The 14,002-nt window shown below is 46.8% G+C and overlaps 1 protein-coding gene across 1 annotated transcript in view; it reads right to left on the bottom strand.

Moving 5' to 3' along the window:
- Window positions 1-14,002, bottom strand: part of BSN (bassoon presynaptic cytomatrix protein) — a 109,085-nt gene that overhangs the window by 64,301 nt on the left and 30,782 nt on the right. The window lies entirely within an intron of this gene.

The following is a 14,002-nucleotide window of genomic DNA, read 5'->3' as shown; positions in this document are numbered from 1 at the left end:
GGGTATTAAAGGCTCAAAGGTGAACAAGTGGCCACCTAGCTGAGAAGCAACAAAGCCCACACCAGCCTGTGTGATCATGAGGTGTCGATGGGATCGGGTAACAGGCATCAGAAAACCTAAAACAAATACACAATATTCCTTTGGTTCCTTGAGGCTTCCTCACTCCCCACTATCATGATCCCAGTCCTACCTTTCACTGCAGGCTAGACAGGAGCATGTGCACAAGTACAGATGAGGGATAAGAGCTTCACACACATGGAATCCAGGAACAGGAGGGAAGGGGGAAGGTGGGGAGAGGAGGGGAGGAAGAGGGAACAGATCTCAACGATCGACACACACACACACAGGGGGCATGAACAACAGAAACCATGGGGGAAGGGAGACGTCAGTGTAAAATATGAAAATAATAATATTTTATAATTTATCAAGGGGTCACAAGGGCGGGAGGGTAAGGGAGGGAGGGAGGGAAAAAAGAGGAGCTGATACTAAGGGCTCAAATAGAAAGTAATTGTTTAGAAAATAATGATGGCAACATATGTGCAAATATTCTTGATACAACTAATGTATGGATTGTTTTAAGAGCTGTAAGAGACCCCTCCCAAAAAATGATCTCTTAATTAAAAAAGGAGGAAAATCAATAAATAATTATAATACTGTTAAGAATTGAGACTTTTAGCATAAGAAAATTACAAACATAAAAGTAAATCATTGTCATCTTACATTGGGATTGGCAGTATCAATATAAACGCATGGTTCATTGTTGTTGTTCTTTAAAATGCATGCTTATGGGAGTGGGTCTGGGTTTGGTGCCCAGGGTCAAGGTGAACTGATGGTGGAGACTGGGAAAGAGAAGCCACGTTGTGGATGCACCTGCAGAGGAGTGTACCCAACTCAAACCACAGGGGTTTGTGGGTGAGGGCTCTGAAGCCCCCGGGAGCTGGCAAGGTTGGCAGACCATCTCTTTGGAAAGAGTCAGGCTAGATCTGTAGTGCAGAGAGACGGTGGACATGGCTTATGCGTGGCCAATAGGAAATCGGTCTCCCTGGCCTTCAGGGACACTGGCATCATGTCGGATGATGGGGACCCTCTTGGGCAAGGCTCAGATGAATTAACTGTCATGTTACCTCAGATACCAAGACAGAACCCAGCTGGCCTGTGCTACCCAGGGGGATGCCCCTGCACTGCACCCCGTGTAGTTGGGAAGCTGAAAAGGGGGCCAAGCACAGTTAGTTGCCCTGGGCCAGGCTGCCACTACCCGTGGTCCCATAGGAAGAGGAGGACCTGGCTGCGCAGCGAGTCGGAGAGGCCAGGCCACTTCCTGCGACCGTGCCCTGGAGAACCAGGCCTCCGGGGCTGGAGCAGAGCAGGCCCGTGGGGCCTGTCTCCAGGCTGGTTGCCCTGAAGGAGCCAGCAGTGGAGGGGCCCAGCCTTTCCCACAGGTCTGCAAGGCCAGGCCACAGCTGCCCAGAGAGAGGTCCGTGTGTCAATGACCAAGTGGGTCAAGTCAGCCTGCTGATACCCAGGGCCTCAATCTGGGCACGGAGCCTGCGGCTTCAGGAGCAACTGGCTCCTGTTCTTCCTGCACCCACAGAACTGTCGCCCCCACTGTGGGGCACCGTGTGGGTACAACTGACCCACAGACCCGCACCTCTTTCTTCACACTACGCTGATTAGAGACATGGGCACAGAAGGGAGTCACCAGCCCACGGAGGGTGGGCAGGAAGTGGGTAGCCTTTCAGCTTGTGCCAGGGACCTTACCTCCACCATTCCAGTGACACCTCGAGATGGCTCTGCAGGGGGTGAAGATGAAGAAATCAAGATTCAACAAGAGAGGGAGTGACGTGCATAATAAGACAAAGCCAAGACTGGTAACCGGGGCTCCCTTTGCCCAAGCCTGTGCCCGGTCCCCGGGGCTATTTCCTCCTGAGGTGCGGCCACCTTCTCTCACGTGCCTCCCCAGAGTGACAGAGGCGAGTGTTGCTGTGAGCAAACCAAGGGACGCCATGGAGCCGGCCCAGCAGTGACTGGGCCTCTTTCTGACACCCAAGGGGCGTGGCTGAAATGATGGGTGAAAAGGGCATTCTGAAAAAGGAAATGGCAGAGGTCAGCTGGCAGACACCCTTGGCTCCCACGCCCTACCCCCCGCCCACCCTAACACAGCGGGTGCCTGTGTGATGGCAGGGTCAACTTCCTGTTTGTAAGTAGTTGGGTGAGGCTCCTGTCTGATGGGCAGGGCCAGTCACGGGGGTGGGGGGAGGGGGGGTCTCAAGGAACAGCAAGTTCTCCCGCTTCTCATAGAGCTCACTCACAGGGAACAGAACTGGGGACCACGCAAAGGGGACAGATGGAGTCCTCTCTATTTCAGTTAAATGCTAAATGACTCATTAAAACAAAACCTGCCGTTTCCAGAAATCTAATAACTGTACCATTGGGAAAGGAAAGACGCCCTCTTCTGAAGCAAACCACGCTGCTGATCCTGGACAGTGATCCTGGGACCGCTCTGACACTGGACATGACCCAAGCTCGGCTCGGAGCAGCCTTCACTCCGAAAGGGAGACCATGGGGCAAATTCGGTGAGGAATTCCGCCTTGAGGGTGGTCAGGGCCCTCAGCTCTGTTGGCCAGCTCTTGTGGTGACCTCATCCACCCACCTTTCAGCTGAGACACAGGACCACCAGGTAGCACGGAGGGGTGGGGGGGTTGTCTTCGGAAGACCAAGTTAAAACAAAAAGGCATGTTCCTACCCAGATCTCTAGCTTTCTTTCGCTCGGAAGCTGTGGGAAAGCAGAGCCCACTGGGTGTTGAACTTCTGCAGAGCCTCCGGGAGGAAACAGCACGTGCGATGTCCAGGCTGCTGTGGTGCTGGCTACAGGCACTGCGCACGCCGCCTCTGTCCTTCAGGCTCTACTGGCCATGCCTCCAGCTGCCTCCTCCCTGGCTGCCCTTTCTACGCTGTCTCTTCTAGAACAAGCTCCCCTGTCTGAGCTCCTGGACAGGTTTCTCTACCCGAGGTGGAACCACAGGCCCCCGCCTCAGTCTGTCACGAGGGCCGGGGAAAGAGACATGGGGTTGATCGCCCCACGTTGACCACCCAACTCACACAGTACATCCCAAGACACTTTGGGTGCTGGGCTTCTTGCTTTTCACTGTGGTTTCTTCTGATCTCTGGAAATACAGTGCCCAGCAGCAGGCCAGATCCTAAGCACAGAGCAGGCCTACCTTGATAAGTATCTGGGGGTGGGGAGGTGGGGAGACACAAATTGATTCGCTGGGGAAATCCTTGAGAGCATAGCCAATGCTACCTGCTCTAGAAAATTCTTGGGATAAGAGCACGCCATAGTAAAGGTGGATTGACACCATAGTAAAGGTGGATTGACACCATAGTAAAGGTGGATTGACGCCATAGTAAAGGTGGATTGATGAGGAAGGAAACCAGTTGGGCTATCTTTTAAAACCAATTTTGGTGGGGGAATTATAAAGAACAACCCATTTCTGGAAGAGACCTACAGGATGCAGCGAATGAATACTCAAGACCTTTCACTGAGCCTCGGTAAGAACAGAGTTTGTGGTTCTTGAACTATGGCTGCTCCCCTCCACCCCAGCTCGTCTCCAGCAATGCCACGCCAGGCGCCTTTCGGCTCGGAAGGATAGGCCTCGAAGCAGAGAGTGCATTAATGCTTCCCCTCTGCGACCGACCGAGGCAGGGGTCCTCTCTCGCCTCTTCCTCATCAAATTACTGGACACACCAGCCTCACAGCAAGACAAGCTGCAGGAAGACAAGGCATACGGACTGGGAAAGAAGGATGCAGCGGTCGGTCTGCAGATGGTATGATCATCGTGTCAAAAATCCCAAGGAATCTACAAAAAGAATTCCTCAAAGCTATTAAGTGAGTTTGGCAAGGTCACAGAATGCAGAATAAGTGTACCGCCATCAATCATATTTCTTTTCCTTTTCCAGTCTCACAACACTTCAGGGCCCGGCATACGGGCAACTCGCTTCAAGATGCTGCCATCCTGGGCTTCTGCCCGTTCCTGGCCATGCGCTTTAGCTCCTGCTGCTGCTTCTCCTCCGCGGGAGCCTCCTCTCCTCCCCGTCAGAGGCTTCAGGTAAGTGTCTGCTTGGCCCTGTAGGCCACGTGGAGGAACAGGGTGGAGTAAGGGGTGAGCTTGATGAGTGGTAAGACCTGCATCGGGGGCACCCTCTTGTCCCTGACCTTGGCACCCCAATCATATTTCTATATGGTACCCCTGAACATGCAGAAATCAAAAGGAAAAAACAATGCCACTTACAATTAGTCCAAAGAAAAGGAAAAACTTAAGTATAAATGCAAACAAACAACTTATAGGATCTGGGTGCTGAAAAACTTAAAGTGCAGATGGAAATAGAAGAAGAGCTACATAAGTGGAAAAGATACACTTGTAATGTACTAGAAGACTCCTATCCTATAGGTCCGATGCAATTCCTACCCAAACCCCATCAGCCTGGCTACAGACATAGACAAGCTTACTCTAAAATGTACTTGAAAGCCACAGACTATTCAAAGAATCCTGCCAGGGAAAAAGGCCAATTCCAAAAGGTTACATACTATATAATTCCACACAAGTAACACTTTTGAAATGACAACATTGTAAAAGCAGAGGACAGCTCAGTGATCGCCAGGGACGAGGGAGGGGCTGACGGAGAGTCAAGTGGGGAGGTAGCTGTGGTTATAACAGGCAGCACCAAGGGGTCCTTGTGTCGGGACCAGTTGGATCTTGACCTTGGTGGGGATGCGTCAACCTACACAGGTGATAGCACTGAATACAATGGAATACATAAACGAGTGAAAATACAAATAGGGAAGCCTAATTAAGGCAGGTTGGAAGCATCAATGTAAATAACTTGATTGTGATGTAAAAACAAAACCAAACCTACTGCCACCGAGCCAATACTGACTCATAGCGACTCCCCTGAGTTTCTGAGACTGATTGTTTGCAGGAGTAGAAAGCCCAATCTTTCTCCCTCGGAGCTGCTGGTGGTTTTGAACTGCTGACCGGGTGGATCGCAGGCTAACACATAACTACACCACCACCAAGGCTTCTTTGGTTGTGATATTACACAATTATTTGAAATGTTACACCTGGGAGAAATTTGAGCGCTACCAGGAGACTGCGAGAAGGTCACAGCAGAGATCAAGGAAACGGAGACAAGAAGAGCAACAGCTAAGTTGGATCTGACAAACATCTAGCCAGACGAACAAGAAAACATGGAATGCAAATAACTGCAAGCAGGAACGAAGCTGGGAGCACATGACTGAGTGCACAGAAACAACAGAGATCCGAAGAGAACATTATGAGCAGTGTGTGCCAATCAATTAGATCACTGTCTCTGGCTGGGAGGGGAGCCCTGGTGGTGTCGCGGTTATGCACCAGGCTGTCGTCTGAAACCACCAACCGCTTCCCAGAAGAACGACGGGCTTTCCACTCCTGTAAGGAGCGACAGGCTCGGAAACGCACAGGGCGGTTCTACTCTGTCCTACAGGGTCGCTATGAGTCGGCACTGACTCGATGGCAATGAGTTGGGTTTCTTTTTTTAAGTTTGGCAGTAAATCGTTCTACATACATGTTTGTGTGTGCTACACATGTCATCTCTATCTATGAAGGAACAGAGAGAAGATGCTGGCAAACTCCTTCCCCATAACCAAACACCTCACAGCACGAACTTACTAGGCTTGAGGCTTAGAGACCATAGTTTCCAGAGTCGTCCAAGTCAATGGCATAACTTAATCCATGAAGACAACTCTCTATATGCTACTTTGGTGAGTAAGGAATGGGCTCATAAAAGCCTGTGAGCGGCTATGTAGGATACAACTAAGGGTCTCGTCCCTTTCAAGTACAGAAGACTGAAGAAGACCCCAGGTAACAATTATTCCCAAAGACTAACGGGCCACATCAGCCAGACATCCGTTAGCCTCAGACCAGGGGTAGATGGTGCCTGGCTTCTGCCGCCCACTGCTATGACCAGGATCACAATAAAAGGTCTCGGGATGAAAAAAATAAGTGTAGTAATTCAAACGCAAAATTTAAAAGACTAGACTTACTAGTATAATAGAGACTGGTGGAACCCCCCAGGACTCTGACCCCCACACACTGCATACTTAGAAGTGAACCCATCCCTGGAGACCACTGTACAGCCAAATAATAGGCAAGTCTCCAAAGTGGCCAGTGAGAACCTCTGAGGAGCATGTCGTTCACAACACTCAACAGGATGAGACAAAAAAGGTAGCATTTGCCCAAAAGTATAGTTCAAAAGTCAGGAAGGGTATGAATTTTTTTTTCTTTTAAAAAGCTGAGTGACCCACATGGAAGAACACACCAGCCTGTGTGATCACGTGGTCCTGAAGGGATCAGTTATCAGGCATCAAAGAACAAAAAATCATATCATTGGGTGCACACCTCCATGATATGATCGCCAAGGACAAACGGGTGCATAAGCAAATGTGGCGAAGAAAGCTGCTGGTGCCCGGCTATCAAAAGAGATAGTGTCTGGGGTCTTAAAGGCTTGAAGGTAAACAAGCGGCTATCTAGCTCAGAAGCAACAAAGCCCACATGGAAAAAGTAAACCAGCCTGCGTGATCACAAGGTGTCGAAGGGATCAAGTATAAGGCATCATCAGAACAAAAAAATCTTACCATAGTGAATGAAGAGGGAAGTGCAGAGTGGAGATCCAAAGCCCATTTGTCGGCCGCTGGAAATCCCCTCGCAGAGGGGTCTAGGGGAGATGAGTCAGTCAGGGTGCGATGTAGCACCGATGAAGAATACAGCTTTCCTCCAGTTCCTAAATGTTTCCTATCCCCCCAACTACCGTGATCTGAATTCTACCTTGCGGGACTGGATAGGGCAGAGGTTGTACACTGGTGCATATGGGAGCTGGAGGCACAGGGAATCCAGGGCGGATGATACCTTCAGGACCAGGGGTGTGAGGGGCGATACTGGGAGGGTAGAGTGTGAGTGGGTTGGAAAGAGGGAACCGATGACAAGGATCTACATGTGACCTCCTCCCTGGGGGACGGACAACAGAAAAAGGGGTGAAGGGAGACACCGGACAGGGCAAGATCTGACAAAATAATAATTTATAAATTATCAAGGGCTCATGAGGGAGGGGAGAGTGGGGAGGGAGGGGAAAAAGAGAGGACTTGATGCAAAGGAAGGCTTAAGTGGAGAGCAAATGCTTTGAAAATGATGAGGGCAAAGAATGTGTGGATGTGCTTTATACAATTGATATATGTATGGATTGTGGTAAGAGTCATATGAGCCCCTAATAAAATGTTTAAATTTAAAATTTTTTTTAAAAGCCGAGTGAATGGAAACCGGGAACCCAAGATGGACGTGGGGAAAGTGCTGACACATCACGGGACTGCAAGCAATGTCACAAAACTGCGCTCTGTGCAGTGTTGCACGGAAAGCTAATTTCTTTGTAAACCTAAACCACAGTCATATGTTCCCAAAAAGGATAAACACCAACTAGACAACCTAGATGACACGGACAGACACCTAGACACACACAAATTACCTAAATTGACACAAGAAGAAATAGAAAATCTCAAGAGATTTACAAACGACTGAAGAGAGTGAATCAGTCAGCAGATGCTTGCCTTGAAAGCAAAGGCACTTTAAACAAGTTGGCCTTCAGCAGACTGTCAGAAATTCATCAGCAGAGAGCTTCCACTTAGTCGGCCTCACACTGCCTCCTGAGGGTGTGGACAGCCACCCTGAGCAGCCTTCTTGTAGGAAGCTCAAACTCGAACCCACTGCCATCCATTCAATCCCAACCACAGAGAACAACTTCCCCTGTCCGTTCCCAAGACCATCACTCTTTCTAAAATTAAGACCATCACTCTACAGGCGTAGAAACCCTCTTGTTTCTCCAAAGAGCAGCTGGGGCTTTGAACGGCTGACTTGTGGTTAGCAGCCAATGAAGAACCCCGACACCAGTAGGGCTCCTTCAGGAAGCTCAGCAGGCTGGAAAATGAGCACGATCGATAACAGGGTCCCTGATATCCATTTGGATCTCTTCTTTCTTTCCTGTCTTCTTAATATCCTTTTGCTTTGTTCATCTATGACATTTTTAAAGTAGTTTCCTTGATATAAAACACACATACCATGCACTTTCATAGTTAAACCACTTTTGTAAAGTTGTATATACATCACAACAAGCAGTTCTAGTGCTCCCTCCCCACTCCTGAATTCAGTATTTGCTCCCCAATTCCCCTCATCTCCCTCCCCCAATCCACTTCCCCACTCCTCCATCCCCATTAAACCATTACATCAGTTATTGTCTCTGTGTATGCACTCCTGTGCTTCATAAACTGGGAAACCTAACAGAAACAATAAAAAACAAAACAGAAAGAAATCATAATATAAAGACAAAAAATAAAGACCACTAGCTATATTTTAAAAGACAAACCAAAATCCCCAGGAAATTTGTTGTGGAACAAGTGAGAACTATTTAAACCTGGAGTAAATTCAGGCTGGATCAAGAGGGAGGTCATCTGACTAGTTATCATATGATACTGTAGTTCCATCCACTGTAATCAAGTTTACAAGAATCTCAGTCTGAGAGTAAAACTGCTGAGAAGGATCAACCAGAGGCGTAATCTGAAGAGATGCTCTGCACATGGGTTTGGGGCTCCCACAGTCCTCCACAGCCTTCTACAAATTCAATGTGTTCACAATGTGACCTCCGATGCTTTTCTCCTCCTCATCTTTGGATTTTGTTATTGTCCTCTTTGGATCAGACAGGCTGGTGTGCTTCTTCCATGTGGCTTAGCTGATGCCTCATTAGATGGCTGCTTGTTCGTGGGAGTACAAGCCTTGAAGACCCCAGACACTATTCCAGTTGATAGCCTGGCACCATCTGCTTTCTTCACCACACTTTGCTGTAGTGTCCTTATCTTCAGTGATCTCGTCATGAAGGTGGGTTTGGAGCAAGGACATATTTTTTATTTTTAAGGAGCAAGGACATATTTGAAAGACTGTCCTTGGGTTGGGTTGAGCCTAGAATTAAGTGGAAGCTCAGAACCCATCTGCTTGCCCATGGGTATGAACAACTCTGGTTTACTTTAGTGGTCATATTATCATTTTATGATAAAAAAATTGAAACAAACAAAAAGAAAAACATTGTGAATCATCCAACTGGGGTAATAAGGTGATTGCATTGATAACATCAATAATTTATCCAATAGCATAGAATCTAAGGTGCTGTTGAGGCGTTTATATGGCTGCAGTCCAGCTATAAACTGTATTCCAGGAGCTTACAACCTTGTAGAGATTGAATGATTAAATGATTACGCTCTGCTTATATGCAGCATGGGGTTTATGCGAAGGGAGATTTTCTAGTCACATTCCTTACAAGAGCAGATCCTTGCCTCCTTGCCTATCAGATTAATACCTGTTATAGCAATACAAGGGGAACATTGAGATAGTAAATACATGGGGCTCCGGATCCTCTTTCACGGGACACCACTAAACCAGACGTCCCACCCAAGGTCCAACGGCCACCATTTCCACAGTCTTGGGGTGGCCATCATTGGCTTCCTCTTCCATCAGGGCATTTCAGTCCTGCGTCCAAGGGCTACAGGTAGTTTTGAGGGAGGGCCCAGTGTGTTCAGTTGGGCTTCCACATCAAGTCCTTCTGGTGTGGCCCTTGGGAAATGTCATGTTCCCTGTAAGGCCAGCCTTTTTTTTCATATTCAATCATTTTATGGGGGGGGGGGCTATTACAGCTTTTTTGTGGCTATTACAGCTCTTATAACAACCCACACATCAATTATATCAAGCACATGTGTACATATGTTGGCATCATTTTTAAAACATTTTCTTTCTGCTTGAGCCCTTGGTATCAGCTCTTTTTTCCCTCCCTCCCCACCTTCCCACTCTTGTGAACCCATGATAAATTATTCTTATTTTCATATCTTATACTGTCCACTGTCACCCTTCACCCACGTTTCTGTTGTTTGTCCCCCGGGGAGTAGGAGGGTGATACATTGATCATTGCAATCGGTTCTCCCTTTTTCCCCCTTCTCCCCACACCCTACCCCTACCCTCATGGTATTGCTACTCCCATTACTGTTCCTGGAGGTTTATCTGTCCTGGATTCCGTGTGTCAAGAGCTCTTATCTGTACATGCTCCAGTATAGACAGATTTGTTAGGTAGACCTGGGGTCATGATAGTGTGTGTGTGTGGGGGGGGATAAGCATTAAAGAACTAGAGGAAAGTTGTGTGTTTCGTCTGTGCTATACCGCACACTGGCTGACTCGTCCCTTCTTCGTGGCCCTTCTATGAGGGAATGTCCAATTGTCTACAGATGGGCTTTGGGTCTCCACTCCATTCCCCGTTTGCATTGATATGATTGTTTGTTGGATCTTCTGATGCTTAATACTGGATCCCATCAACACCTTGTAATCACACAGACTGGTGTGTTTCTTCCACGTGGGCTTTGTTGCTTCCCTGCTAGATGGCTGCTTGCTTAACTTCAAGCCTTTAAGACCCCAGATGCCATATCTTTTAATACCCGGGCATCATCAGCTTTCTTCACCACCTTTGCATATGCACCCACTTTGTCTTCAGCGATCCTGCTGGGAAAGTGAGCACCATAGAATGCCAGGTTATTAGAACAGTGTTCTTGTGTTGAGGGAGGACTTGAGTAGAGGCCCAAAGTCTACCTGCTACCTTAGTACTTAACATATATGTACATAGACCTATACCCTATCATTATATACTAATATATTTACATATATACATGCCTATATTTACACCTCTGTGTCTTTTGCCTAGTTCTTTCTTCTATTTCCTTTTACTTTCCTCCTGTCCCATTATCATGTTTGACCTTCATTGGGCTCTCAGTAATTCCTCTCGGCTACCCTGCACTTGATCAAACCCCACCAGGCATTCTACACCCTCCTTGCCATCAATTTTAGATCCCTTGTTGTTCCCTTGTCCCTGAGTTTGTTGGCTCCTCCCTCCCTTTCCCCCACCTCCTCCTCTCCCACATCCCCCCAGAACCATTGCTCCCATTGTTTTCTCCTTAGGATTGTTTATCCTGTCTATCTTCTATAGAAAGACATTTTTAAAAAGAGAAAAAAAAAAACCTATAAATAGTTCTAGGTCTGTCTGCTAACCCTTATGAATGTTTTCTGATCGGTACCAAGCCCTACCTCCCCCCCGCCCCCACCCTGTCAGAAGTCTATTTTCAGGATTCCTCAGGGACTGATTGCTATGCTCCCCATGCTGCTCCGTGTTTCCCCCAGTGTTAAGGCCAGCCTTTAAGGTCATCAGAGTGCTCACCATGGCATGGTTCACCAAGGGTTGAGTAGAAACTAATTCAAAGAGTGCTATCCCAGGATCATAACTGGTTTTATTCCCCCTTATGTCCCCTACAACTATTGTTTAGCATCCCTTCCCAATGTGAGGTGGCTCCTCCCCATTCACGCACCATGCCCACCGACAGAAATAGTCGTGCCTCTTTGGAAATGCAGAGTGCTGTATGGCCTTCTCCATGTCAGTCAATGGTTCATCAGGTCTTCTGTCACTGGAGCTCAATGCATCAAATCTGCTCTTGGGCTTCCCTCAACATTGAGGCCAGATAGGCTCAAGGTTTTATTTTGGCTTTCCTGGACTTATTTTTAAAATTTTGGCTTCTTACTTTTTTTTTAGTAAGGACTTTTTTTAATCTTCTTCAGTTTCAATGTGAACTTACATGTGAGCAATAGATGGTCTGTTCCTGGCCCCTGGCCTCATTTTGGCTGCAGATCGTGGCTTCTCCATCGTCTCTTCCCACAGATATTGTCAATTTGATTCCTGGGTTTTCCATCTCAAGAGATGGTCCACATGGATAGTTATTGTTTATGTTGTTAAAAAAAAGAGATTTTCATTGAAAAAGTTGTTGGTCTTACAAACCTCTATCATGAGATATACACCTTTGTTTCTGTCTCCCAGGCTATATTTTCAACTACTTATTCTTCTTCCTTGTTTCCAGCTTTTGCATTCCAATCACCAATAATTATCAATGCATCATGATTGGATGTTGATCCACTTAAGGCTGAAGAAATTGGTAGAACTCAATTTCCTCATCACTGGCTTTAGTGGCTGATGTATAAACTTTCACCAACTGGTAAGTGTATGGAGATTATCCTAGCACAGGCAGACAGCAGCACTGGACTTTAAGGTCGACCTTGGTATGTTCTTTTTGACAATGAACCTGACACTATTCCACTTGAATTTGTTATTACCAACATAATAAACTGTACGATTGGTTAAAAATCACCAATTCATATAGTGGATGGTATAAGATATGAAATATATATATATATATACCATTTATCAAGGGTTCATGAGGGTGGAAGGGTGGGGGAGGTAAGGAAAAATGAGCTGATAAGGGCTCAAGTAGAAAGATAATGAGCTGTATCTAACAATGGCAACATACGTACAAGTTTATTTAATACACGTGATTTATGGATTGTTATAATATCTGTAAGAGCCCCCAATAAAATAGAAAAATTAAATTTTAAAAATAAATAAAATACATAAACAAACAAAATTGCCAATTCTTTTAGCTCACTAAGGCCCAGGCTATCAATCTTTATTCATTTAATTTCATTTTTACTTCCAATTTTCATAAATTCATACTTTGGATATTCCGCATTCAAATGATTACCATATATACTCATGTATTAAGTCGAGTTTTTCAGCACATTTTAATGCAGTTTTTGTGGTAAAATTAGGTGCCTCGGCTGATATTCGGGTCAGCTTAGACTTAAGTATATACGGTAATTGATGCGGGTAGCTGTTTCCTCATCAGCTAATGAAGGTCCCCAAAGCTCCCACTACCCGTGTCATCCAGGCTGAGGGGCTGCTCTTTCCCAGTCCGTTTGTGAGTGCCTTCCAACCTAAACCTCTCATCCTCTAGACCAACGGTTCTCAACCTGTGGGTCATGACCCCTTTGGGAGTTGAAAGACCCTTTCATAGGGGTGGCCTGATTCATAGCAGTAGCAAAATAACAGTGTTGAAGTAGCAACGAAAATTATTTTATTGTTGAGGGTCACCACAACATGAGGAACTGTATGAAAGGATCATGGCATTAAAAAGGCTGAAAACCCCTACTGGGCATATACCCAGAAGAGGCAAGGAACAAACCAAGACCAGACATCTGTGCTCCAATGTTCATTGCGGCACAGTTCACAATTGCAAGGAGTTGGAAGCAACCCAAATTTCCATCAACTGACGATTGGATTAAAAAACTGTGGTATATACATACAATGGAGTACTACGCATCACTAAAAAGCAGTGATGAACGTATGAGGCACATAGCGGCATGGGAAGAACTGGAGGAAATCATGCTAAGCGAAGTAAGTCAGGCACAAAAGGACAAGTACAACATGAGCCCGCTGAGGTAAGTATTTAAAAAAAAATTTTTTTAATGCAAAAGTGGCATAGGGGAAAAAGGTACTGTATACAAACATTTCTGGGGTGAAGACTGTGTAGTATGGCAGAGACCAGATCTAAACCAGGGATGCACATGGTAGACAACAGTGGAGGAGGTGGGGAAAGGAAAATAAAAGGATGAATACAAGGAAGAAAAGGGGAGTGGGGGCATGGGGCACTAATCCACCCAAGGGGAGGGTATTGTTTATATCTCCATGGGGAAAGTGGGACCAGACTTCAACCCAGTGCCGCAAGGTGTGAATGCAATATCCCGGCGTGGAGTAGGGCCCAGCACCAAAAATTAAGTGGATTCCTGCCCCTCCCCCGAAAAGAATTTGTTTCAAAGGATGACATTGATTCTGCAGCTCCGGGAGATGGACATATTTGATCAGAGCACACGGGAGCAGATGAAGGGGCAGGAGGAGAGAGTGGAGCACAGCCTGGCCCACCAGGCCGTGAGGATGATGTTCCTGAGTAGAGCAGCCAGTCCACAGAGAGAACAACATGGCTGGCCCTACTATGAGACATGATGCCCCTCAG

The sequence above is a fragment of the Tenrec ecaudatus genome, chromosome 4 (assembly GCF_050624435.1).
Source record: "Tenrec ecaudatus isolate mTenEca1 chromosome 4, mTenEca1.hap1, whole genome shotgun sequence".
NCBI classification, from domain to species: domain Eukaryota; kingdom Metazoa; phylum Chordata; class Mammalia; order Afrosoricida; family Tenrecidae; genus Tenrec; species Tenrec ecaudatus.
This window is presented reverse-complemented; position numbering and strand designations above follow the sequence as displayed.